Raw genomic sequence first — 25820 nt, 5'->3', positions numbered from 1 at the left:
GGAAGAAAGGAAAGAATCCGCTGCTTGCTTATAGACAGCACTCCAGCATCTCTCTCCATCCCTCAGTTACTTCCTGTCCACTGGACTCTTCCTGTTGGCATGCGGCAAGGACTTTGGCCTTTATTGTGCAATAAATGCGGCATCACTGGAGATTCTGAGGGAATGCCACGCTGGTCCAGGCATTCCCTGGGTCTCCCTGGCTGCTCTGGGATCAGGATGGGGAGGATGTAGCAGTGCAGGGAGGTAGTAGGATCCCATTTGCCATCATTTTCTGCCCTGTTTCCACTCACAACCACTTTCCACCTTGTTTCCTTGGCCCCGCTGCCTTCTCAGGCCCTCTGCCTGGACTGTGCCCTCCAAATTCCTCCCTGCCTTCTCCCCCACTGGGTCCTTCCCTGCACATGCTGTTTAAAATTGCCCTTCCATCACCAGCTGGGCCCTCGCTGCCTTTATTCTCCCTCCTGCTCGTCCCCATCTAACAGGTAGGCATTCATCTGGTTATGCCTGGTCCCACACGTAGATGGGAGCTGTCCACCACCATGTCCCTCCCGCCCGCACCTGGCCTGGCTCCCAGGGGGTGTTGCAAGGATGTCTGGAACAGGCACCCTCATGGCCATGCTGTTTCATGGCAGTGAGGTTCAGACTCCCCATGAACCAAGCCCCATGTCTCAGAGCAGAGCAGGCCACAGAGAAGGAGCAATGGCCGCCCACACAGGCCCCCTGCAGCTCAGCTCCCTGTAGATGCCCTGTGAACAATGTGTTGCTGCCTCTTCGGGCCAGGCACACGCACATCTGGCCAGCATTCGCTGCAGGGTCCAGGTCCCAATCAACTCTTAAGATGGGTCACTTGTTGGATTTTGAAAACCTCCCAACCCCACAGACCCTTCTTCCCAGGGAGTCCTGTCCCTCAGGCCACCAGCATCTACCAGCACCTGGCCTGTCTAGTCCTACCACTTTATTTTATTTATTGTTGTTGTTGTTGTTGTTGTTGTGTGTGTGTGTTTTACTGGGGTTTGAACCCAGAGGCATTCTAACTCCAAGCTACACCCCCCTTTATTTATTTGGTTTTTTTGTGGTACTAGGGATTGAACCCTGGGGCATTCAACCTCCAAGCTATACCCCCAGCCCTATTATTTTTTTTTTTTCTTTTGAAACAGAGTCTCACTAGGTTGCAGAGGGCCTCACTTAGTAGCTGAGGCTGGCTGTGAATCTGGGATCCTTGTGTCTCAGCCTCATTCCTTTTTTTTTTTTTTTTTTTTTTTTAATTTGAAACAGGACCTCACTAGGTTGCTGAGAGTTTCACTGTGTTGCGAGGCTGTCCTTGAACCTGCAATCCTTCTGCGATCTCGTCCTCCCCAGTACTGGGATTACAGGTGCATGCCATCATATCTGGTCATTCCTGCCACTTTAAAACCAAGCAGCCCCTTCCGCTGCCTGCTGAGCCTTTGAAGTCCTGCCTTGGCCCCGTTTGGCTTCCCTGAGACAGTGTAGAGATACCAAATAAAGAAGCAAAGCGGCACTCCAGCTTCAGCTAAAATGTCGCCCGGTTCACCGCTCTTTAGAACGGCGAGCGGTTGTACCTATTTTTACTGTAATTACTCATTCTCCCCTACCCCGTTCAGCTTGCCAACCTTTCAGCGTGAATACCTGGTTAAATCTGCATAACCTCTTATTATCTGCCTACCTTTGTTCCTGCAAAATGATTGTCACTTACAGCTCTCTTATTAGGGCCTCTGTAAATAATATAAATTTTATTTGCTCAAAATATGAAGAAATGTGATACCCTGCTGCTTCTGAAGTTTCCTTGTTTTTATGGATTACAAGCTTCTGAGACTTAATGTTCTCTGTCCCTCACTTGAGAAAGGGGGGCTTTCTCAAGTGGATGCCCCCCAGGGACTGGCTCATCCACGCTACCCCAGCCTCAGTTCCCATACCTCCTGGTGGTACCACTACACTGTACTGTAGAGATATTTTACAGCTAGATACAGCGGCTCAGGCCCGTAATCTCAGTATTTGGGAGACTGAGACAGGAGGATTGTAGGTTGGAGGCCAGCCTCAACAATTTAGTGAGGCCCTGTTTCAACATAAAAAATAAAAAGAGCTCTGGGTGTGGAGATAGCGTCCCTGGGTTTAACCCCTAGTACCACAAAAATAAAAAGCAAAGAAAAAAAAAAAGAAACCAGAGATGGAATGGAAAATGAATTTTTGAGACATTTTAAATCATTCCTTGCTTGTCTTTAGAGACAAAATTCAGATAACAGAATTTATCAACTATACTTTTGTTTCTACTCAGAAACTCATGACTGCTCCCTCAAAGGCTCTGTTGTTCTTGTGGCAAAACATTGCTGACAGTGTCCCAGATGAATGGCAACAAATCCCGGGCTTTGGATGGTACATTTATCCCCTGGGGAAAGAAGTAACAGCTTGAGATGGGGCAGGGCTGGGAGGGGACACTCCTCATTCTGAGAAGGATTGGAGTTTGCGAGGATTCAGAATGAGTGTTCTTAACCTTATTTTACTGCTGGAAAGAATTATGGTTTGTTTCTAGAAGTTATGGCAAAAAAGAAAAAAGAAAAGAAAAGAAAAAGAAAAAGAAAAAGAAAAAGAAAAAGAAAAAGAAACTCGTGGCCTGGGGAGTTTGTTTTGAAATGCAAACACATACTCTGACCTACATTATGATGTGGACCACAATGCACCAGAGAAAGGAGAGAGACAGAGAGAGAGAGAGAGAGAGAGAGAGAGAGAGAGAGGGAGAAACAGAGAGGGAGAGGGGAGAAATGCAAACACAGGCCTTAGGAGTGGAGATTTGGACAGGGTGTCATTTTATTTTTTAAAGGGCAGCAATACGATCCCTTGATTTGATGTTATCTTGACATTTGATCATATTCCTGGGCAGTTGGTCAGCCCTCGAGCCTCTCCACAGGGCAGGGGGCCCCGCCTGGGCACACCACCTGGTGAGCCTGCATGCCCGGAGAGGGCCTTGGCTGGAGGCCAGGCCGTTTTCAAAACAGAACTGGATTATTCGCTCTAAAATACTTAGTAACACGCAACGATGAGAAGAAACGGTCCTCTCCTGGGAGGAGGGGGACACACAGAAGTGCCGTTCATGTCTAGTATCTTACGGCAGGAACTGCAAGCTGAGTTTATTTTCCAATTTATTTTCTAGAAGGTTCCATTTTAACACTGCCCCCCCCCCGAAAAAAGGATTTTATTTCCAAATAAGTATGCTTTTGAGCAAGAGATTTGGAGTCGCAGAGACAAAGGTTGAAAAGGGGCAATGGCAATTGTTAAGTTCGAGGAGGAAAACACAGTCGTGCTTTGACTGGAAGACTTCTTTTTGCCTGTCTGTAACAGAGTCAAGTCAGCAGTTTCTTGGCCTCAAATAAAGAATGTTGTTCTGATTAAAGGGAGAACTACCCATTGTATTCATTACTAGCCAAAAAAGGGCAGCGGAAATTTTAGTCCACCAGGTTTTCATATCTAGGAAAGCTGAGCTGTATTATTTTGGATAATTTTTTTTTTTTTGGTAGTAGGGATTAAACCTAGGGAAGTTCTAGCTCTGAGCTACAACCCCAGCCGTTTTACTTTTTAAATTTTGAAACAGGGCCAAACTCAATTGATGAGGATCTCACTAAGTTGCTGAGGCTGGCCTTGAACCTGTGATCCTCCAGTCTCAGCCTCCCAAGTACTAGGATGAGAGGTACGTGCTACCACACCCAGCATTAGAACTATCTTGACAATCACAGCTGATATAGAAGGTCTGCTGAAAATGTATTTGTGTGTAGAGAGAGCAGGGAACAAAGTGTGAAATACACCACAGAAATATTTTCCATAATCAAAATAATGGTTATTGCTTAAATCTTAAGTGCACAGCTAGAAAAGAGAGTAGCGACGAATCCGTCTTACTGGACACTGGGTAAGAAATTCATGGCAAACACTGAGTCTGTTTTGGAAATGTTCTAAAACCAGACTATTAGCACAGCGAGCCATTTGAAACGTAGCTTGCTACGTGTTTGGAAAGAAGCAGGTTTGTCAGGAACACGAAATAAACTTTGAGCTGGAGTCTCGCTGGGGGTGAGTTTAATTGCTGTGATTAATAAATCACAGCTGTGAAAGTTAAATTCTTGGCTGGCTTCTTGGTTCAGCTGTTTTTCCCTTGCCCATTACATTCCAGATTTACGGGCTGCGTGATGTCCGGAGCCAGCAGTCAGCTGGCTTTTTCCTCCTCGGCTGTTCCGTGGTTGCCCTGGGAGCCCGTGCCCGGGAGCGCTGCGCGGCTGCCCATCACGAGGCTGAGTATTACGTGGCACCACCCGGTCTTGAGTCCTAACTCTCCAGCTCTCAGCAGCCGCAAGCAGGCCGAGGAGCCAGTGATCCAGAACCTGGACATCTATGAACAGCGAGTGATGGCCGCAGCCCAGAGGCCGGACCCGCGCCTCGCCCTGAGTGAGCCGTCCAGCAGAGCAGCCGCTCTTTGCTCCTGGGCACGGGGTCACCCAGGCTCCTACGGCCACGCGGAAAACCAGTCGAGCTAGCAAAGCTGGGTTGACTTAGTTGACTAGGTAGAGCCTTGTTGCCCAGATGTTTTATTTCATACTTTGTTTTCGTTGGTTTTTGTTATTGTTGCCCAGAGAGTGAGTGGTCTGTGGACCGGAACCATCAGCATCTATTGGTAACCTGTTAGAAACGCAGATTTGCAGGCCTCAGACTGCTGCATTAGATAGAACCTACATTTTAGCAAGATCCGCAGGCGATGTGTGTGTGGTGTGTGTGTGTGTGTGTGTGTGTGTGTGTGTGTGTGTGTGTGTGCACACGCGCATGTGTTTGTGAGAGTGAGACTAAGGATTGAACCCAGGAAATTTATACCTCTGAGCTATACCTCCAGCCCTATTTTTTATATTTTGTTGTTGTTGTTTGGTACTGGGAATTGAACACAGAGGCATTCTACCTCCAAGTTATACCCCCAGTCCGATTTTATTTCTTATTTGGAAACAGAGTCTCACTACGTTGTAGAAAGCCTCACTAAATTGTGGAGGCTGGCTTCAGATCTGCAATCCTCATGTTTCAGCCTCCCAAGTACTGGGATTACAAGTGTGTGCCACTATGCCCAGCTTCTGTCTTTTTTTTTTTTTTTTAAGTAGGGTCTCACTAAGTTTCCGAAGCTGGCCTCAAACCTATGATCCTCCTGTCTCAGCCTCCCCATACTGAAATTAAAGGTGTACACCATACTTGACATCAGGCAATGCTTTTTCCCTTCAAATTTGAGAAGTGCCAAGATTACTGGTTTTCCATGTGGATGTACATAGGAATCACAGGACCAGTTGTAAACAAGTATGGGTGCCTGGGCCCCTGGGAATCCACTATAATTGGTCCTAACAGGGTGTGATCTGGGCACTGCACACTGGGAGGTGTGTGTGTGTGTGTGTGTGTGTGTGTGTGTGTGGTTCTGGGGATGGGACCATGGATGCTTTACTACTCGGCTCTATTCATAGCCTTTTTTATTTTTTGAGACAAGGTCCCCTAAAGTGCCCAGGCTGCCCTTGAATTTGCAATCCTTCTGCCCCAACCTCGGAGCACTGAGATTAAAGAATCCTCAGAGGATTCTCATGTGCAGAATTTGAACACCACTGAGCATGAAGAACTCCACGAACTCCACGCGAGGCACTCACAGTTCACCGGACCAAGCAAGCGTTCAGAGAACTGCCGCTTGCTGCCCACATATTATCCAGGGCTCACTCGGTCTCTGTGCCAGACTGTGAACAGACCTGAACAAAGGATCCCAGGCTGTCAAGGTTTCCTGCCTGGTCGCACTTCCCCTCCTGTCAGGAAGCCTGGGTGGAGAGAGGCGTCCCAAGAGGCGGAGTGGAAAACATCACTGCGGAGGGCTGGGGGCCACAGCCGAGAGGCCTGAGCTTTCATCCTGGTGGGGTCAGCCACGCCGGCCCACGGCGGAGGGGGAGTAAGCTGGATGTGCAGGGACACGCATGCAGACTGTGTGTGTGTGTGTGTGTGTGTGTGTGTGTGTGTGTGTGTGTAACTGATGTAGGAAGGTAGCCCTGATGTAGGACACTGCCCTTTTGCCTCAACCTGACATCTGCTTTCTCCTTGAACACCTCCAGTGACCTTGTGCTTCATAGGTCCAGGGTCCGGCTCTGGGAACTTCTGGAAAGGCCTTCCTTTCAGCGAGCTCTCTGGTGAGCAGCAGTTGCCACCAGGGTTCTGCCTGGCGCTGGAGAGAGCAACCCACCGCCTCTCCACGGCGCCTCTTCTGCACGCTCCAGGGCGGCTGCCGCGGCCCCCGGCCTCTGTCCCCAGTCCCTTCTGCAGCTCCTGGGGAGATGATGATTCTGGTTCCGCCAGAGGCTTCCTGCGCCCCCTCTGCTCCCAGAGTGGTGTGCAGCTCTCCCGGTGCCGGCTGGCCCGGCAGGCTGCCGATGCTCACCTCCCGCGTCCTGGGCGTCCTCCCGGAAGCTTCCAGCAGCCACCTGGCAGTGTGGGTTCAGAGGCGCCTGTGTCGGCTCACACACCTGTGCCCTTTCCACACACGGGGACACGCGTGCTGCTGCCACCTCCGGTGCTTAGGGAGCTCATTCATTTTAGTGTAAAGGAGGCGTCACATTGATCGGGTTCCATTTCAGCATCCCAGTCTGATGGGTTATTTAGAGATCTCTACTGACGTCTGCGTGTCAGTGACCTTCACGTCATTCACACATTTGAGACATACCTCATTTATGTCTCTGCTGAAGTCGATGTAAAAATAAATATTTCCAGTCGGGCCCTCAGCCCTCCTGCTGACGCTGATCGGCCAAGGGTGGCGCTTCCTGGGCAGAGGCGTTTCCTGGCATGGTGCTGAACCTGGGCCCTGTAGCGCACCCACCTCTGGCTTCTCCACTCTGTCTACAAGACTATCCTGAGATATTTGGCAAAAGCTACACAGATCCAGAGACCCAGAGACAGACCAGAGAATCCCCTGCTTTTAAGTTTTCTTTTGTTTTGTTTTTTTTTCAGCACTGGGGATGGAGCCCAGGAGCATTCTACCTCTGAACTACACCCCCGGCCCTTTTTTTTTTTTTTTTTTGGTGGTGGTACTGGGGTGGAACCCAGGGGCTTTTCTACCTCCAGGCTATACTCCCAGGCCTATTTTATACTTTATTTGGAAATAGGGTCTCAATAAGTTGCTGAAAGCCTCACTCAGTAGCTGAGGCTGGCTTTGAACCTGTGCGATCCTCTTGTCTCAGCCTCCCAAGTTCTGGGATTACAGGCGTGTGCCACCACACCCAGCCCCAAGCCCTATTCTTTATTCTTTATTTTAGAACAGGCTCTCAATGAGTTGCAAAAGGCTTCACTAAGTAGCTGAGGCTGTCTGTGAACCACAATCTTCCTGTCTCGGCCTTTCAAATGCTGGGATTATAAACGTGCACCACCACACCCAACTTGAGGTTTTTTATTTTTATTTTTATTTAGTTATTTATCTGGTGCTGGGTATTGGACCCAGGGACATTCTACCTCCAAGCTTCACCCTCAGCCCTTTTTATATTTTTATTTTGAAACAGGATCTTTCTAATTTGCAGAAGCTGGCCTAGAACCCAGAAGCCTCCTGTCTCAGCTTCTCACAGTGCTAGGATTACAAGCGTGTGCCACTGGGCTCAGCTTCTAAGCTTTTAAAATGTATTGTTGTTAGCTGGGCATGGGCGCACACTTGTAATCCCTGCGCTTGGGAGGCTGAGACAGGAGGATCGCACAGGTTCGAAGCCAGCCTCAGCTACTTAATGAGGCTCTCAGCAACTTAGTGAGACCCTGTTTCCAAATAAAATACAAAACAGGTCTGGGAATATCCCACAGGTAAAAAGCCCCTGGGTTTCGCCACCAAAAAATGTTGTTATTGTTATTATTATTATTGCTATTATTTGGTGGTACTGAGGATGAAACCCAGGGGCATTCTACCTCCAAGCTACATTCCCCAGCCCTATTTTTTATTCTTTATTTTTTGAAACAGGGTCTTATCAAGTTGTGGAGGGCCTCACTAAGTAGCTGAGGCTGGCCAAGAACCTGAGATCCTCCTGTCTCAGCCTCCCAAATGGTGAGATTACAAGCATGCGCCCCCATGCCCAGCTGCTTTCAAGTTTTAATAACCTGTCTCTGAAGGAAACATGTACATGGTTTTGTGGAGTCCATGGTGCCAGGGTAACATTCTTCTCTTAGAGGTCCAGCCGGCGTGTGGAGCTTTGACGGAGCGCTCACAGATACCTCAGCTGCCCTACATGGTTCTAAGCAACTTCTAAGACAGGTGTATGGCAAGCACGTGTCTCAGTCGTATACCAGGCTTGCTCGAAGGACAGAGGTTCCCGAGAAGCCCATTGACATATCTCTCTTAAGACAGGCGTTTGCGGGGTGGGGAAAAGGACGAGCGCAATGTACGGGTGATTAGGCCGCTCAGTCACCTGGGCGGTGACCTTCATCTCGCAGAGGGATTTGACCCCATTGAGGTCTCCTAGGCAAAGGCTGGAGCTACTTACCAGGCTGCCGATCACATCCGACTCAGTGCCCTGCCCCATCTTAGGTTTGGTGCTCGACCTCATGCCTGGTCAATATGTGCCCAGGAAATGCAGTTTAATTTTTATATTAGCCTAATGTATACTATATACACTTCACTTATTTATTTTTTATTTTTATTTTTATTTTTTTTGTGGTACTGGGGAATCAAACCTAGGGCTTCTGACATGCAAACACTCTACCACAGAGCTATATCCTTGGCCCTCATACACCTAATATAAATGATAGCCTCCACAGAAAACCAGCCAGTGCTCTCGAGGCTTTAATTTTAAAAAAGGAAAATGTATGTCCAAGAATAATTTTCAAAAAGTTAAAAGTATGACTTTTATGGGGGGGTACTGGGGATTGATCCCAGGGGCATGCTACTTCTGAGTTACTATTTTTTATGTACTTATTTTATTTTGGCACCAGAGATTGAACCTAGTCTGCATCCTTAGCCATTTTTATTTAAACAGGTTCCCACTAAAGTTGTGAGGCTGGCCTTGAACCTGTGATCCTCCTGTCTCAGGCTCCCAAGTACTGGATTACAGGTGCATGCCACTATGCCTTTCTTATTTATTTTTGTGGTACTGGGGATTAAACCCAGGGGCATTCTACCTCTCATCTACATCCCCAGCTTTATTTTATCCTTTTATTTTGAAACAGGGTCTCACTAAGTTGCTGAGGCTGGCCAGGAACCTGCAATCCTCTGGTCTCAGCCTCCCAAATCCTGGGATTACAAGTGTGCACCACCACACCCAGCTTTTATTTATTTATTTATTTATTTATTTATTTATTTATTTATACTTAACTTTTTGTGGTACTGGGGATGGAACCCAGGGGCATTCTACCTCCGAGCTACACCCCCAGCCCTATTTTTTTTTTTTCTTTATTTGAAACAGGGTCTCACTAAATTGCAACTCGGAGTTACAAAGGACCTCACTAAGTAGCTGAGGCTGTCCACAAACCTAGATCCTCCTGTCTCAGCCTCCCAAATGCTGAGATTACAAGCGTGGGCCACCACACCTGGCTCCCAGCTTTTATTTTGAAACAGGGTCTCACTAAATTGCTGAGGGCCTTGCTAAGTTGCTCAGGCTGGCCTCGAACCTATGATCCTCCTGTCTCGTCTTCCCAAGTAGTATAAGCATGACTATTACACAATTATAAATGAAGTTTTTATTTAATTCATTAATTAATTAAAGAAGCAGTAAGATAGGAAAGTGGGTCCAAAGAGAATTTGAGAAATGGAGTGTGTCTTTCATTTAGTCTGGTAATAATGAAATTAATAATTACAAAACTGGCTAATGTCCTGTAGGGCAACACAATTGTAATCTTTGGGGTGATCCTTTAAGTAAGAAAATCAGACAGTGCCATATTCTCTAGATAATTGAATAATGCTGAATGAGCCGGTAATCAAGGCCAAGCACAACCTGGAAAGGTGAGGACTCCGTGTCCCACCTTACTTCATGTGTTTGTGATCATTTTCCTTCACAGAAACATTCCTACTGGGATGGGCAGGCTTGCACTGTGTTGGAGGGCTGTACATTTCTATAACCTTTCTGGGAAGCTATTTAGTGTGTTAAAAAAATAAAATTTTTATTTTTGAAACAGAGTCTCACTAAATTGCAGAGGGCCTCACTAAGTTGTGGAGGCTGGCCTTGAACCTGCAATCTTCCTGTCTCAGCTTCCCAAGTACTGGGATTACAAGCATGTGCTACGATGCCTGGCTCTCTAGAACTTTATTTTAAAGAAATAATCAGGGATTCAAAGATTTTGTATAACATTCATTCAGTAAATGTTTTGAACACCATGTAGGCAGATGGTCACCATGTTTTTCTTTTTATTACAAGAAGTTAGAAAAAAAGCCAGGTGTGGTGGTACACACTTATAATCCCAGCATTTGGGAGGCCTAGACAGGAGGATCACAATTCTTGGACAGCCTCTGCTACTTAGTACAGCCCTTTGCAACTCAGTGAGACCTGTTTCAAAATAAAGAATTAAAAATAGGGCTGGAAGTGTAGCTTGGAGGTAGAATGCCCCTGGGTTCCATTCCCAGTACCGCAAAACAAACAAACAAACAAACAAACAAACAAACAAATAAATAAATAAATGGAAGAAAGAAGGAATAGAAAAGAATAGAGCCACCCAGCTAATATTTCTTTCTTTTCCTTTTTCTTTAATTGGTGTATTCTAGTCATACATCTTTTATCTTTTTTTTTTTTTTTTTTTTTTTTGCAGTACTGTGGATTGAACCCAGGGACATACTACCTTCGAGCTATGCCCCGAGCCCTATGTTTTATTCTTTACTTTGAAACAGGAACTCACTAAGTTACAGAGGGCCTCACCCAGTAGCTGAGGCTGGCTTCGAACCTGTGCAATCCTCCTGCTCGGCCTCCCTAGCACTGGGATTAAAAGCGTGCGCCACCATGCCCGGCTTGCAATGGCTGTTTCTAAGAGAACTTTGTGCCCTTGGGATTGGACTGAACAAGACGGCTTCCCCAACACCAAGATCCTTGCTGGGAGTGGAGCCACCATCTCTATATCTCTGGCTCCAGGCAGGGAGGAACTTGTTAATGGCTGAGTGAATTCCTGAATGAAGTGGTGCTTATTTACCTTTACCTGGCAGCAGACTCTACTCTGATGTTCTGACTTACAGGATGTGCAGGTAGAGTGTTTCCGGAAAGTGCCATTCACGGGTTCAACGTTACAAGAGCATCTGTTCACCCATATTTGGACTTCATGCCGTCTCCCGGCTGGTCAGGTGGAACCCATGCCTGGAGCCCACTGTTTCGGGGACGCAGAGGAGGAGTCCAGCCTTCCCCTCAGTCGGCTGAGGGCAAGCAGAGGACCAGGCCAGCGTCCAAAAGCCACGACATGCTAACTGGGATCAAAAGGAGACCTGCCCGGGGATCTGAAAAATCAAACCCAAAGTCCAAGTGCCACGGTTCATTGAGGATGCCTGGTATCACTAGGCGCTTACTCATCTGTGGGTCTTTCCATTTATTAATGAGCACAGAAATACATGAATATAAACACATTACATGAGCAAGCTAAGTAGGACCAAGGAAATAAACGTTCTCCTCCACCACAGCCCGTTTCTCACCCGCCTCCCTTCCCAGAAAAACTCCCTTCGACAATTTTCTCTCCTTTCTTTGTAATTCATATTTTATTGACATTCTTTTTAGCCTGCTGTATGCTTATTTGTTTGTTTGTTTTTGCGGGTCTGGGGATGGAACCCAGGGGCATTCAACGTCCGGGCTACAATCCCTGTCCTATTTTTTTTTTATTCTTTATTTTGAAACCGGGTCTCACTGAGTTGCGGAGGGCCTCACTAAGTAGCTGAGGCTGTCCGCGAACCGCGATCCTCCGGTCTCAGCCTCTCGAATGCTGGGATTACAAGCGTGCGCCACCACACCCGGCTGTATGCTTATTTTTTTTTTAACTCTTGCTATTATAAGCAATGTTTCAATGAATACTCATACACATATATTTCTGCAAACACGTCCAAGTTTTTCTGTAAGGTAAAATTCCTAAAAATGGAATTTATAAAAGGCTATGCATATTTAAAATTTTTAATTAGATAATTAATTTTTGTGGGGCTAAGGATTGAACCCCGGGGGCATTCTACCTCTGAGCTACACCCCTAGCCTTATGTTTTATTTTGAAACAGGATCTCACTGAGTTGCGGAGGGTCTTGCTAAATTGCTGAGGCTGACTTTGAACCTTTGAGCCTCCTGTTTCAGCCCTTTAAGTGCAAGGATTACAGGCATGTGCCCCACACCTGGCTTAAATTATTTTAAACAGTATAAACTTCTTTCTTCTTTTTCAGTATCAAACTTTTTCTTTCAGAAAAAGAAAAAAGATTTCTTTTTCTGGTTGTGGTGGTAGCTGGGGATGTACCGGGGCGCTCTACCACTGAGCTATAGCCCCAGCCCTTCTCTTCTTGATACAAGGCTAAGTGCCAAGGCTGGCCTAGAGCTGGAGACCCTCTTGCGATAGTCTCCTTAGTTGCTGGGATTACAGGTGTAATGCCCAGCTTGAAAGGTTTTTATTTACGTTTATATACTCAGTACTAGTCTGTAAGTCTCTGTTTTTCTACCCTTTGGTCAGCACAAGAATAGAATAAGCTTTTGTATTTTTGCCAGTCTAATGGAACTGAAAAATGAGGCTTTATTATTTTCCATTTTCCTGTTACTAATGAGGTTGGACATCTTTTCAGATGTCTCTTGGCCATTTTTATTTGTTCTTCCATGAATCACCTGTTCATATCCTTTGTATGTTTTTAGTAATTCTTTTCATATTGACCTATAATTGTTATTTATATATTAGGGAAACAATACAGAAAAGTTTCTATTGAAAACATGAGACAAGCTGCGTGTCACGGTGTACCCAAAAATCCCAGCACCTGGGAGGCCGAGACAGGAGGGTCACAGGTTTGAAACCAGAGTGCAGTAACTCTGCGAGACGCTGCTTCAAAATAAATTAAACAAACCCAGGCGTGGTGGCGCACGCTTGTTATCCCAGCGCCTGGGAGGCTGAGACAGGAGGATCGCACAGGTTTGAAGCCAGCCTCAGCTACTATGTGAGGCTCTCAGCAACTTAGTGAGACCCTGTTTCCAAATAAAATATAAAATAGGTCCTGAAGTGTAGCCCGGGGGTAGAAAGCCTCTCAGTTCCATCCCCAGTACCACAAAATAAATACTTAAACAGGGGTGGGGTAGTGGTAGCTCAGTGGTAGAATGCCCAAGTTCAATCCCCAGAACCGCACACGTGCACACACACTAATATTACATATATATACACACATTTATATGTACTTTTAAGTATACATATATACTATACACACACACACACACATACATTTAAAATCCACTTACACCATTTTTTCCTAGATGCTCCAATGCCTGCAATGTATGGCCATCAAGGAGAAATGTTCCAGGTGGCCAATCTTGGGAGGAAACAGCCTTAACTTAGCAATGGCCCCCGTGTCCAAGTGAGGGGAGATATCAGTTTAACATGAATGTTGTGTTTAGCAGTAACAAAACCCTTGTGGACCACTATCAGAAACACAACCTCTATTTTTTTTTCTTTTCTTTTTTTTTTTTTGTGGTATTGGGGATTGAACCCAGGGGCAATCGACCTCTGAGCTACGCCCCCAGCCCTATTTTTTTTTTTTATTCTTTATTTTGAACCAGGGTCTCACTGAGTTGCAGAGGGCCTCACTAAGTAGCTGAGGCTGTCCGCGAACCACGATCCTCCTGTCTCAGCCTCCCAAATGCTGGAATTACAAGTGTGCACTACCACGCCCGGCTTTCATTTTCATTTTGAAACAGGGTCTTGCTAGGTCGATGAGAGTCTCACGATGCCCTGAAGTGGTCCCTCAAACCTGCGATCCTCCTGTCTCAGTCTCCCCAGTACTGGGATGCATACACCTGGCCACAACCTTTACTCTGAGGTGGCTTTTGATGCCCCTCTGGTGGCAGACCACATCGCCTTCAGTACCCTCCTTGCTGGCAAGGTTGGCGTCTTCACTTGCTTTGACATATTTTTCTTTGACTCCGCCTCCAGACTCCTCAGAGACTCCAAGGTGAAGCAGGTCATGTACCCCGCTGCCTGGATGAACCATCTCTCGCTCCTGGCAGCCACTGAGATCCAGAAAGCTTTTGCTGTGGCTTTGGGGTCAATGTCCTGGCAGCTAACGTCCACCACCCCTCGCTGGGATGACAGGGAGTGGCACACACAACCCTCTGAAGTCCTTTTGGTACCATGACATAGGAACCTCCAAAGGTAGAGCCTGGCGTGGTGGTGCACGCTTGTGATCCCAGCATTTGGGAGGCTGACACAGGAGGACTGTAGTTCATGGACAACCTCAGCTACTTAGTGAGGTCGTCCGCAACTCAGTGAGCCCCTGTTTCAAAATAAAGAATAAAAAATAGGGCAGGGAGTGTAGCTCAGAGGTTGAATGCCCCTGGGTTCCATCCCCACACACACACACACACACACACACACACACACACAAAAAAAAAAAAAAAAAAAAAAAAAAAACCACAAAACCTCCAAAGGTCACCTTATCATTGCCCAGGTAGCCAAAAACCCACTGGAACGCAACAGATAAAACAGACCCCTCCCACAGCAGGTTTTTAAAAATCTTGTCGGTGATCCGTACTGTGAAAAGGATGCTCAGGAGGTCCACTGTGATGAAGCCACCAAGTGGGACGTGAACGCTCCTCCCCCGTTTCACTCTGAGATGATGTATGACAACTTCACCCTGGTCCCTGTCTGGGGAAAGGAGGGCTACCTCCAAGTCTGTTCCAACAGCCTCTGATGCCATTTACTGCAGAGAGGCCACCTTGTCCAAAGAGCTGGACGCCCTGGGGTCTTTGACGGCTTTCACACAGTGCACGGCACTTACCACGTTTAGGCTTGCGCCCTGGTCAAGTGCGGGGATCTTGGCTTTCACACCTGTGGGCAGGAGGTCACGGAGGCCACAGGCTGTTTGACTTTCACCTGTGGGGGAACTTCAGTACTTCCTACATCTTTTCCTTTGTTTCTGACCTCAGGAATGACGCTGGAAACCCCTGGCCAGCTGGGCTGGGAGCGTGACCACTATTCTGGAAAGCATGGACTGTCCTCTGGCCTGGTGATGGAGGCTCTTTATGGACGGCTAATGAGGAGAGCTAGGAAGTGTGGGATCCTGGGTGGACGCGGCCACCGCTCAGCAGCCCTGCACCGCAGCAGGCCACAGATAACAAGCACTAGAGTGCCTCTGCCCAGAGGGCGGAGTCTGCATCCCACCTTGGGAACCGCAGGAAGAAGTGGGATTGGCATGGTCCCTCTTCCTCTTTTAAACATCAGTGTTTGAGACATTTTCTGGTATTTCCTATTCACAATCATCTTTTTCAAGCCATGTCTTCCTCTATCGAGCAAGCTTCTCAGTACTCAACTGTTTGTTTTGTTTTTATTTTGTGGTATTACAGATGGAATCCAGAACTATTCACCCCCAAACTATACTCACAGTCCTTTTGTTATTTTTTTGTTTTGAAATAGGGTCTTGCTAGGTTGCTGAGAGTCTTACTACATTGCTGAGGTTGTCCTCGAACCTGTGATCCTCCCATCTCAGCCTCTCCCAAGTACGGGAATTACAGATGTGTTCCAACACACCCGGATCACACTGGTTTTAAGATTTAAAATAGATGTCAGTTGGCCTCCGAGGCCTGGATCGGAGCCTGCCGAGGGGTTAGGCCGATGCCGGGGCCATCGGCTAACATCGGAGCCTGCCAGGCCGGTGCTGGGGCCTCCAAGGCCGGGATCGGAGCCAGCTGAGGGGTTAGGCCAGTGTTGGGGTCAGCAAGGCCAGAACCGGGGCCTCCCATGAGGCAAGGCCGCTGCTTGAGCCAGCGAGGTCTGGATCAGTCCACCAGATAGCCAGGCCACTACTGGGGCCGTCAAGAGTGGGATTGGTACTTGCAACGCAGCATGCACAGAGAAATATCACAGAAAATAAAAATCAGATGCTTCCCCTAATCAGCAAAAACTAGGAGGAAAGGGGCAACAGGAAGAGGTCGAGCTATAGAAAGGGCCCTATAGTGAAGCAACTAAGGTGACCAATCAGAGAGTATGGAATAGGGGAGGATGGAGCCTCTTTAAAACGCAGGAGGTACATAAACAAATGTATCCAAGTTAATCACCAAACAAGCATGGGATCGAGGGAGGGGGAGGGAATGGGATGGGGGCTGGATGAGGGCTAATTGGATGATGTGTGCTTGTATATCCTCTCAAGTCTTGTATTCCAATGTGATGTATGATTACAATGCACCAATAAAAATTAAAAAAAAAAGAAAAAAATAGATGTCAGTTGGTATTTTATATATCCACAAAGCAGTGATTTGTTTTTTCCTTTGTTGCTGATCAAGTGACACCCGGGCTATGTAAATATTTTACAAGCCTTGAACTTTTTCTAAGGTAAGGAAAGCTCCCCGGCAAGCGCTGTATAAGGAAGCGCAGCTGCGGGCCCTTTTCTATTGTGGGTGAAAAAGCAATGCCAGAGCCCCTGGGCAGGCGACCTTTCTCTCTTCTGCCTCATCAGTGAAGGAGCAGGACTTGGAATGCCGGAAGGGGAGAGTGCTGCATTCCAGGGAGGGGAGCAGGAGGGGACTGGAAAATTCTGGTGGGAGAGGAGGGAAGGAATGAGTAACAGAATTCTTTCTGTGCAAAGCGTCTTGTCCAGGGATTCCTGGAGCCTTGATAAATCGTGCTGGCTTTGGGCACGTTGCTCCATGTGCAGGCTGGAATGCTGCGGGTACAATTGAGTTTGTGTCTTCCCTCTGCAGTGAGGCGCGGCACCCCCTGCCTGAAGGATAGCCTGTTTTGGTCAGGCATTTACTTAGGCCCTCAGTGGGTGTGCAAAACTGCAGGGTGGGGTGCTCCCACAGGCCACTGATTTCTCTATTGTTATCCAACATTTCAAAGTCGTTTAAAAGAGGATTTTGGCCAGGTGTGGTGGCCCATGCTTATAATCCCAGTATTGGGAGGCTGAGACAGGGCAACATAGTGAGACCCTGTTTCAAAATAAAAATACAAAATAGGGCTGGGGGTGTAGGTTGGAGGTAGAATGTGTGGGGAAAAAAAGTAGAAGTTGTGTTTCTGGTAGTGGTCCACAAGCGTTCTGTTACTGTGGAACTCAACATTGTGTTGTGTTCTGTATAGGGCTGTGGGTGTAGCTTGGAGATAGAATGCCCCTGGGTTTCATCCTCAGTCACACACACACACACACACACACACACACACACACACTTTTAATTTTGTGCCCAGTAATTATTTCAGATTTTTTTTTTTGTGTGTGTGTATGGTACTAGGGATGTAATCCAGGGGTATTTTACCTCTGAGCTATATCTCCAGCCTTATTTTTATTGTTATTTATTTTTTACTCTAAAATAGTTTATTGGGATTACAAACATGCACCACCACACCCGGCTAAGCTCAGATAATTTTTGAAGTGAAGAATGGGTTAGCAGTCTTCTGTGATTTGCCGCTTAAATATTACAGTTTCACTCCCTTTTAAAATTTTCTCTTCAAGGAGTATATGCTAAGGAAAAAAATGCAGATTTGTATAATGTAAAAAATAACGTACATCCCCATTCCCTGGCAGTATAGCCTTCCAGACCACTTTCAAGCTTCTGGGACAGTTATGAGCATGGATTCTGGAGGAGACTGCTGGGGTCTAGTGCCTCAAGGCCCCCTCTTGGCCAGACAGGCCCTCAGAATGCAAATGCAAAAGCCGAGAGGGGAGGAGGCAGAGCTGCCTGTGGCGGCTGCAATAAGTCAAGTTTGCAGGAAATAAGTAAGCAACTCAGTTCCGGAGAAAGCCTCTGGGTCCCTGCGCCCTGGGAAGACCCTGGACAGGGCAGGGCCTTTCCCACCCGCGCAGCCCGGATGCGGCTCCCCTTGCTGCTGTCTGCGGCCCAGGCTGCCTCCCCGGCCCAAGCCCCAGGGAGATGGACGTATCTTAAAAATGCACATCATTTCTTAGGCCAAGAGAATTTGAATCAGCAAATCCCAAACGCAGACTTGGCGGAACTACTTTATCCACGAAGCGGCTGGCAAGGTCCGCGGGATCCCCACGCCGCCCCTCCGAGCAGAGCTCAGAAACCTCCCGGGTTTCTCCACTCACAGCTTAGAAGGAGGTGCTCAGGAAAGAGAGGCGGGAGAAGTAAATACCGCGGCAGAACAAAGCGGTTTTTACAGTTAAAAGGAGCAGCTGCCAGACTGCAGAACAAAGTCCAGGACGAGGAAGATGAATAAAATAAATCACGTCGGGGGCAGGGGTGGGGGAAACCATACCGATGACTAATGCTTGCGATATGCTTTTGTCAATTGTGATTCTGAGAGTCAGGAAGCAGACAGCCATCTTGCCCAAAACACAGAGGCAGGAAACCAAGTGTATTTTCAGTTGAGTCAGACCTGGGGGAAGCAGCTCGGTCTGCGTGGTTTCTCATGTAGGTACAGCTGTGGCTGGCTGTGGCTTTTCTCGCAAAGGAAGTGAGACCTACAGTGAGCTGTGTTCACACTGGACCTAGCAGATCTGCCTCTAGAAAGGTAGACTGCGCCCTGCTCACGGGCAGCCCCTCCCCAGAGGGGCAGCCTGTCCACAGCCCTTGTGAGGGTGACCCACTGGGCCACCTCCTGCCTACAGATGGCCCAGGCTCTGGCCGGGCTGCTCCACCAGGCGCAGACACCTGATTCAAGGCAGCCTATGACCAGTCACCATTCCGCTCTTCAGTGAAGCTCAGAACTGCTCAAATGATCACAAAACATACAAACGACTTCTCAGTACAGTGGGTTTGCTGGGCCTGGTGATGCATGCCTATAATTTATCCACTAGTATTAGGGAGGCTGAGACAGGAGGAGCATAAGGCTACTTTCAGCAACCTAGCAAGATCCTTGGTTCTAAACATAAAAAATAAAAAGGGTTAGGGGTATAGTTTAGAGGTAGAATGCCCCTGGGTTCAACCCCTGTAAACAAAACAACAACATGTATACATATATGGGTTTAAATATGGCAAATCAAAATAAAGATATAATAAGTTTAAATGTTGTACTGTCCAAAGGCCTAGACTTAAACACACTGCTGTGGAGGCGCTGCTACTGCGCCCACGGGACAAATGCCTGCTCTCTGGCTTCAGCCTCCTTTTATTGCTACGCCTCCCGCATGTGCGATGTCCACTCCAGTGCGGCGCAGCACCCCCAGATGAGCTGTGGTCCGTAGTTGTCACGTGGGTCCGGTCCGTTGCCCCGGAGACCAGATGTATTATCTGAAGGTACCACTGTGCCCAAAGCAAAGGCATCGTCTTTCTCATTCAGGCCCCAGATGGGGGGAATGATCAGAACTTTACATCTTCTCCAAGTAGTGGAATATACACCACGGATCAGGAAGAACTCTAGAACTCTCAAGTGATTCCTGAATTATCAAAGAATGATAATGAATGTAGGGTGTGATCTTAAGATATAACTGGGTGCTGGGCTCAGTGGCACATGTCTGCAATCTGCGCGTGTCTGTAATCTCAGTACTTGGGAGGCTGAGACAGGAACATCGCAGGTTTGAAGCCAGCCAGCCTCAGCAATTTAGCGAGACGCATAGCAACTTATGAGACACTGTTTTCAAATGGAATAGGGCTGGGGGTAGAGTAAAAAGGAAGAATGCCCTTGGGTTCCATCTCTAGTACTGAAAAAAAAAAAAGATATAACTGAGAAGAGGTCCTAAGCCTTTAAAAATATTGATCTAATTATGGGTGGCTTTGCAGTGCTCAAAAACTCAGGTGCAAAAATTCTGCACTAGCTCTGTATAAACTGTGAAGTGTGTGAAATCACGTAAGACCATTGCGTTCAGAGTGTATTATCTAGTATTCACATAACTACAGGATTTGAAAAAAATTATGCATAGCCTGATGTAGTGGTGCATTCCTGTAATCCCAGTATTTGGGAGGCTGAGACAGGAGGATTGCAGGTTTGAGGTCAGCCTCAGAAACTTAATGAGGTCCTCTGCAACTTAGTGAGACCCTGTTTCAAAAAACGAAAAGTAGCCGGGCGTGGTGGCGCACGCTTGTAATCCCAGCACTTGGGAGGCTGAGACAGGAGGATAGTGCCGGTTCGAAGCCAGCCTCAAGCTACTTAGTGAGGCTCTCCGCAACTTAGTGAGACCCCGTTTCCAAATAAAACATAAAATAAATAGGTCTGGGGGTGTAGCTCAGAGGTAGAAGGCCCCTGGATTTCACCCCCAGCACCAGAAAAAAAAAAAACAAACAAAAAAACGTAAAATAAGGCTGGATTCCTATCACTGTAGCTTGGAGGTACAATGCCCTTGGGTCATATTCTTAGTTCAAAAAAGAAAAAGACTGTTAGACACACATCAAAACCCAAGAAGAAAAACCCCTGTACTCATAGATAACAGAAAGGCATTTGTTTTCCATAAAAATACACATCTTCAAAGAGGGATTACAATCCAAATTTTTCAGCAGCCATCAAAAGAACAAAGAAAGCGATGTCCTCTGAACTGTAACGTGCTTTCCCTCTCACCTGCTGCCTACAGGGCAGGTGGGAGTGGTGCATGAACCACGCTGGGAGCTTGACTATGTGAGGAAATTTACTGGATTGATGAACTCTAGAGCAGTATTTTGGCTTATAAATTAATCTGAAAAGGGTAAAAATATTTATTCCTGTGCCCTTAAAGTATCAGAATGTGACCACTTTATTCTACCAGCCCCTAAAAAATCCTATTTCAGACAGATCTTTCCTAAAAATAGGCAATGTATGAGGATGCAAAATGCATGTGGGCCACCATGCCCGGCCATTCCTCTTGTAGAATAGAAGTATTTAGCCCGGGCGCGGCGTCGCACGCCTGTCATCCCCGCACTTGGGGGGCTGAGGCAGTGGGATCACAGGCTCATGGCCAGCCTCAGCAACTCAGTGAGGCCTTCCACAACTTAGTGAGATCCTGTTTCCAAATAAAAAAAATAAAATAGGACTAGGGGTGTCCAAGCCCCTGGGTCCAAGCCCCAGTATCAAATAAATTAAACAAATAACGTGGAGGAATAGGGAAATAGCAAGGAAGAACCTGACCGCGGCAGGATGGACGGCTCAGAGCAGAGCAAACATTAAATCCTGTAGCTCGTGTTCAGCAGCTGGGGCACAGGGGGCCGCCGTGGCCTTGGGGCTGTGCAGCCCCACCCTATGGACTTGCTGGTTGCAGCCCTGTCCTGGGTGCCCCTCTCCTGGGTTGGCTCTGGCTGCCTCTCTCTGCCCGTGGCAGGTGCCCGCATCATGGCATCTTTAACTTTCTGGAGTCTTCATAGTAGCTTCGACGTGGCCTTCATAGCTTCACACATCACCCTCTCAGGGACAGTTTTCAGGGACTCTTTCCCTGCCATCACAGCCCGGCCTCCAAGATTTCCTTTGAAACCTTGGTGGAAGCCTCCGTGACCCCACGGCTGTTAAAACCTGCATGCCCATGAATCCCGCATCGTGTGGACGATGCCAAGGTCTGCTGCTGGCGTGCGCAGGAGCCAGGCAACTTGGACTGTGGCTGCAGAGGCCTCTGGGTGTCTGGGTGGCCGAACGCAGGAAACAAATCCCAGGGAAACAGTTCCCCGGGCCCTGTACGAGCAGGGCCCTCCAGGGGCCTCTTCACACACATGTGTGTAAGCCTGCAAGGGGGGTTGCTGATTCCTGAGATGGTCTCAAGGTATTTTTCCAATTGTCCCAGTGCAAGTAAAGAACTTGGCTTCTTCTTTTTTTTCTTTTTCTTTTTCTCTTTCTCTTTCTTTCTTTCTTTCTTTCTTTCTTTCTTTCTTTCTTTCTTTTTTTTTTTGTGGTACCGAGGTTCCTGGAAACCCTTCTGCCTCAGGGCTATACTCCCAGACCTTTTTTTTTTTTTTGAGGGTCTTGGGGTGGAACCCAGGGGCATTCGACCACCGAGCTACACCCCCTGCCCTATTTTTTATTCTTTATTTTGAAACCGGGTCTCACTGAATTGCAGAGGGCCTCACTAAGTAGCTGAAGCTGTCCGTGAACCCCGATCCTCCGGTCTCAGCCTCCCGAATGCTGGGATTATAAGCGTGCGCCACCATGCCCGGCTCCAGACCTATTTTTTATATTTTTATTTGGAAACAGGGTCTCTTAAGCCAGCACAGCCATCCTCCAGTCTCTGCGCCATCCTCCAGTCTCTGTCTCCCAAGCGCAGGGATTACAAACACCATGCCCAGCAGAACTTGGCTTCTTTTTAAGTTTTTCAGCGATAGCACCTTTCTTGACCACAACTTAAAATGGGGTTTTTTTCTGGAGAGAGAGAGAGAGAGAGAGAGAGAGAGAGAGAGAGAGAGAGAGAGAGAGAGAGAAGAGAGAAGAGAGAAGAGAGAAGAGAGAAGAGAGAAGAGAGAAGAGAGAAGAGAGAGAAGAGAGAATCCTAACAGATCCTTCAAAGGCATGCCCCAGTCTCCCAGTTTCCTCCCACCAGGCCCCTCCTAAAGTTTCCATCACTTCCCAATTGTGCCACAGGATGCTGACTAAGTCTAACACATGAGACTTTGAGGACGCCCAGATCCAAACTACGACAGTAACATTACAAAAAAAGTAAATAAAATGCGAAGTTAAATAATACACCCCTTTAAGAGTGCTGGTCTGAGGGCTGAAACCAGGTCTATCTTCTTTCTAAATTTTGGTGTGATTTTGGGCACATTCATGTCTTTACTTCTCTGGGCCTAAGATCCTGTCTCTATGAAAAGAAGGCTAAAGTAGATGACTAGATGATTTTAGCTCCAAGGTCCTAGACACTCTTTTTAAAAAATTTTTGTGGTGCTGGGGATTGAACCCAGGGGCATTCTACCGCTGAGCTACACCCTCAGCCCTATTTTATTTTTTGTCATAAAAGAATAAAAGGGAGCCGGGTGTGGTGGCGCATGCTTGTGACCCCAGCATTTGGGAGGCTGAGACCGGAGGATCGTGGTTCGCGGCCAGCCTCAGCTACTTAGTGAAGCCCTCCACAACTTAGTGGGACGCTGTTTCAAAATAAATAAAAAGTTGGCTGGGCGTGGTGGCGCACGTTTGTAATCCCTGTGCTTGGGAGGTGGAGACAGGAGGATCGTGCATGTTTGAAGCCAGCCTCGCTGGCTTGAGACCCTGTTTCCAAATAAAAATATAAAAAATCGGTGTCTGGGAGTGTAGCCCAGAGGTAGAAGGGTTTCCAGGAACCCCAGTGCCACCAATAAAATAAATAAATAATAAAAAAGTAAAAAATAAAAATAAAAAAATTTGGCAGGGAGTGTAGCTCGGAGGGCAAATGCCTCTGGGTTCCATCCCCAGACCCGCAAAAAAAATAATAATCACAATAAAATAAATAAACAAAAGAATAAAAGGCCCTCACAAAGCCACTGAAGGCCAAAGTTGCTTAGCTGTCTTGGAACCTGTGATTTTCCTGTCTCACCCTCTCAAATTCTGGCATTACAGTCAGGTAGCACCACGTCTTGCCCTCCAGATACTCTTACTCTTTTTACTCTGTTCCTTCTGATAGTAAATAAGAAGGTAAACAGTATTCACACATGCCAGAGTAGTTCTTATTATAGGATACTTTGTCAAACAAACAAAGCCTCAGTGTGTTCTGTGAGTCATCTCCCCGGGCTGGAGGCTGCCCACTCTTTTCCAACCCATTCATCTTCTTAATATGCGTAGAATTTCACAATTAGCATGGTGATGACTGTTCAGTGAGGGAACTGCTTCGAAACTGAAGAGTTTGCAATAACCATTTCATTTTGCTCCTGAGCCGGGAAAGGGCTCAGTTGTACAGCTCATCGCCTGCGACCTGGAGTTGCTGGGGCAGGAGAACCCACATTCAACATTAACTCATTTAATCTTTCCAGTAACTCTGTAAGACTGTTCTTCTTATTGTTCCCATTTTACAGATGAGGGAACTGAGGCACGGAGAAGCTAAATGATGGCCTGACGCCACGCAGCTGTGTGTGAGCTCAGTTTGGAATCAGGCAGTCTGTCCACTAGAAGTTAACGAATTCTCATAAAACCAATGAATTATTAAAAGCAGTGACATGCATATTACAATCACTTCACAGGAAGTAGCCTTCTATATTTCAGGTGGACACCCTTCTCAGGTAGGGGTGGTCCCAGAGGCCTTTTTGCTGGGGATCAGATCAGTGAAGGACTGCTCAAGGACACCTTCTTTTTTTTTTTCTTTTGCGGTATTGGGGATGGAACCCAGGGACATTCTACCTCTGAGTGACACCCCCAGCCCTATTTTTTAATTCTTTATTTTGAAACAGGGCCTCACTAAGTAGCCGAGGCTGTCTGTGAACCTCATTCCTCCTGTCTCAGCCTCCCAAATGCCAGGATTACAAGTGTGCACCACGCACCCGGCCAAGGGCACCTTCCAAAGTCTTTGTCAGCGTCTGTGGGCGTGAATCTTGCAAACAATATAAAAGTCTGTAAACATTAAAAAGACAATAATAAGCCGGGCGTGGTGGCGCACGCTTGTAATCCCAGCATTTGGGAGGCTGAGACCTGGAGGATCACGGTTCGCGGACAGCCTCGGCTACTTAGTGAGGCCCTCTGCAACTCAGTGAGACCCGGTTTCAAAATAAAGAATAAAAAATAGGGCAGGGGGTGTAGCTCGGAGGTCAAATGCCCCTGGGTTCCATCCCCAGACCCGCAAAAAAATAAAATAAAATAAAATAAAAAGACAATGATAGCAAGGTGGGGTGGCGCACGCTTGTAATCCCTGGAGCTTGGGAGGCAGAGACAGGAGGATCGCGCAGGTATGAAGCCAGCCGGCGCTGGCTTAAGAGACCCTGTTTCCAAATAAAAATATAAAAATAGGTCTGGGAGTGTAGTCTGGAGGTAGAAGGGCTTCCAGGAACCCCAGTACCATACACACAAAAAAGATAATAATATCATGGCCCTCAGAGAGAGCTGGTATGACAAAGAAAACAGTTAAGGGGGATGCTTTAGAGGGAATGCAGGCTGCACCGGCGCTCACATCACCATCCTGTGGACACGTGGCAGACAGCACAGCCAACAAAGCCCTGGTCTGCATGGAACTCACGTTGCGGCCCTGGATGGTCCGACCTGATCAGTGTAAGGGGGGTCTCCCTCCAGCACCTGCTCCCCGAGTGACGCCAGCGTGCCCTCTGGAAAGAAAAATGGAGTGTTGGGTGCTGAAGTGCTTGGTACAGAGGCAACTTTGTCAAGCACTTGGGCACAGCCTTGGTATACACAGCCACTTTTATCTTGTCGATGTGCCAGCAAATACAGCTTTTTACCTGATATTTATATTTATTTATTTATTTATTTGGTGGTACTGGGGGTAGAACCCAGAGGCTTTCTACCTCCAGGCTATACTCCCAGACCTAATTTTTTATTTTATTTGGAAACAGGGTCTCACTAGGTTGCTGAGAGCCTCACTAAGTAGCTGAGGCTGGCTTCAAACTTGTGTGATCCTCCTGTCTCAGCCCCCCAAGTGCAGGGATTACAAGTGTGTGCCACCACGCCTGGCTCCGATATTTATATTTAGATCCCACCTTTTTTTTTCTTCTTGCATTATTAAGGACTGAACCCAGGAGCACCCTACCACTGAGCTATGTCCCCAGCCCTGTTTAGAGACAGTGTCTTGCTAACTTGAGTAGTCTGGCCTTGACTTTGTGACCCTCCTGCCTCAGCCACACAAGCAGCTGGGATTATGGGCATCCTGTGCCGTAGCATCTCTAAGCATCGCTTAGTAGATAAGTTGTCTT

At 47.3% G+C, this 25820-nt stretch overlaps 1 pseudogene across 1 annotated transcript; it reads left to right on the top strand.

The window, feature by feature from the left end:
• The first annotated feature begins 588 nt into the window (after positions 1–588).
• Positions 589–15394, top strand: LOC308276536 (annotated as a pseudogene). Its single transcript has 10 exons — positions 589–737; positions 4175–4530; positions 4632–4672; positions 5827–5959; positions 6138–6612; positions 8203–8420; positions 11189–11357; positions 13425–13641; positions 13988–14319; positions 14595–15394. The product of its transcript is annotated as an uncharacterized misc_RNA (transcript).
• The last annotated feature ends 10426 nt before the right edge of the window (positions 15395–25820 follow it).

This window comes from Muscardinus avellanarius (assembly GCF_963383645.1).
Source record: "Muscardinus avellanarius genome assembly, chromosome: 18".
Lineage (NCBI taxonomy): Eukaryota > Metazoa > Chordata > Mammalia > Rodentia > Gliridae > Muscardinus > Muscardinus avellanarius.
Note: the sequence above shows the minus strand (reverse complement) of the source record. Positions and strands in the feature narration are given on the sequence as shown.